Raw genomic sequence first — 2469 nt, 5'->3', positions numbered from 1 at the left:
CATTCCCGAAATGCAAAATATCTTGACAGCTAAACAATGAACAACGACCAATACAACTCGATTTTTTTTGCAGTCTTACTAAAAAAAGTAATTGAAGACAAACAGTGCCATAAAGGCAATCAATTGAGCAAACATAGTATTTGAATAAGGTGCTTCAATGTGCGCCTACGTGACAACGTAGACGTTACAGAACTTCGCAAGTATTTCTCAATTATGCCAACAGGTAATCCACTACACAGTGGAACCTCGATGTAACAAAGGGCCAAGGTACTGGCAAAATTTGTTCGCTATAACGAGGTTTCATTATTTCAAGGATCTTCACATATTAACTATTAATGGGGTAAAGAAAATCGTTCGTTATACCAAGGAATTCGTTATACAGAGGTTTCACCGTACTAGGAATAGAAAATTTCAAAATGCAATCTAGGCAACAAAATATTCACAAGATAAGAACATGAAATTTCACTCAAAGTCCCTGGCTTAAATTGTAGCTTTTCTTCTTAATTCGCAAACGGTGCTTAACAGGGATTCATAAATCAAAAGAAAAGAAGCTGCTAATAGTGAATTCGAAACTGCGCGAGACGGTGAAACGAGCCTCTTGTCCTGCGAGTCTGAGACTTTTTTACTTTCTGAATGGAGACTGTCTGCTAGCTGGTCGAGCTTTTAAAACTCAGCGATCAGGGGCACCCAACAAGAATATAGTTCAAAACCACTTAAATATAGCATTGTTGAACGTATTTTAGTATTTTAACGGTGGATATAGGTAAATTTTTATCCCCTAAAAATGTTTCATCTGTTCGGATTTCCTAGCTAAAAGTCTAGTGATCCGAAAATTATAGGGATCAAAACTAATACCTTTTCGAAAATTGCAGCCTGAAAAAAGGCTCCCGAAAATTCTAGGTGACCTTTCTAGGGCAAAGATCCGTTAAAAATGGACAATTATAACATTTTTTAGATGTTCGAAAATCCTCGGAAGCTCTAAGAGAGGCAGGCAAGCAAGAAATTTTTTCAAAAATTCTAGATCTCAAGCGTCTTTCGAACAGATATTTTCCAAAAATTGTCGTTGGGTGCCCCTAAACGACAGTCAAGGGGGGTGGGGGGGGGAGGGGTGCTCCTGGTAATCGTTGGTGGGGTTGTGCCGCCCGGTTCTCCAAATTCCTACCCTATTTCAGACCAAAAAATGTTATTATTCTCACCGGTTTTCAGACCTGGCCTTTAAGAAATAGTGTCATCATCCGCCTCTCCCTTTTAAACAATTTTTATTGCGACATTCTCCATCTATATAATATTGCGATTCCTACATAAATTCAGTAACATCTGTAAACCTGAAGAAGGCTGGTATGGCCGGCCGAAATATTGTTATGAAAAAACAATACACGTTGTTCTGAATTAACTTTGCAGTAGTCTTTAGACTTCTCGTTTTTGGTTCTTTATAATATTGTGGCTGATTAGATCTCTTTTCTAGAGATCCAACTTTTACAACTAGCGGGATCTTCGTCCACGGTTTTTGCAGTCAATTTAATCCTTACATACCTGTATGGCTTGTATAAGGGAGTACCCCCGGGGGGGGGGGGGCGATTACGGTATAGGACAAGACACTAAACACGACACCCACTATCAGGTCTATCAAGTCAATGTGTTCAAATAATCCAAGAAGAAGCTGGCCCGAAAAGTAGTCCTATGAAATCTTGCTGCTGAGACCCCAATGAGTGCAAAAAAAATGCAAGATCTCGAATCCTATATACAGAACTTATGAAGACCGGGACAGCTGGAGCTAACCTCGTCCCGATAGCTTTTCCCTTAGAAAATGTGAAGTTTGACAAGACTCTTAGTGGTAATTTGTGAAAAGACCATCTGCCACTTTCTAAATCAGCTGCTTGTAGCTTCATTTCCCGCTGTCATCTGAAGTTTCTGAGTGCATCATCTTGTGTAATATTATGGTGAGCGATCTTAGTTTTAATGTTTTTGCCTGGGGACCTCAGACGCCCCCTCCCCCCACCCCTCTCCCCTTAGCCTTACCCCCCAGGGTCTCTGAGGAGACCCAAGAGGGTTAAAAAGAAACGTGTTAAAACAACAGTGTTCAGTTACCTTTTAAAAGTATCTAATGATCTTGCTCACCTCATGAGGATTGGTCGATTGATCCATAGGTAAAAAGCAGCAACCGACAGGAAGCACCTCAGCAGCCCCATACTTGTTTGGGTTGAAAACATGAAATTCTTCTATGAAGATCTAAGATGATCCGTGCCGAGATTTGCCAGTAAGGAGAACTTAAATCGTATCTTAGCAGAAGCCTGAAAAGTTTCGTAGGAAAAATGAGTATCTTAGGCCTAGGGCAAACGTCGAACCTTTCATGAGACCGAGCCAAACTTTAACTTGGGTCGACCTACATTAAGGTCGTCCATTCACCGACGCGTCGAACCAATCAACTGAATCAGAACAGTGATAAATATCCTCCCGAACGAGGTAAAA

General features: G+C 40.6%; 1 long non-coding RNA gene across 1 annotated transcript in view; it reads right to left on the bottom strand.

Moving 5' to 3' along the window:
* Positions 1 to 2469, bottom strand: part of LOC140950873 (uncharacterized) — a 373771-nt gene that overhangs the window by 338372 nt on the left and 32930 nt on the right. The gene's annotated exons all lie outside the window — the stretch shown is intronic.

The sequence above is a fragment of the Porites lutea genome, chromosome 10, assembly GCF_958299795.1.
Source record: "Porites lutea chromosome 10, jaPorLute2.1, whole genome shotgun sequence".
In the NCBI taxonomy this organism is placed as follows: domain Eukaryota; kingdom Metazoa; phylum Cnidaria; class Anthozoa; order Scleractinia; family Poritidae; genus Porites; species Porites lutea.
Note: the sequence above shows the minus strand (reverse complement) of the source record. Positions and strands in the feature narration are given on the sequence as shown.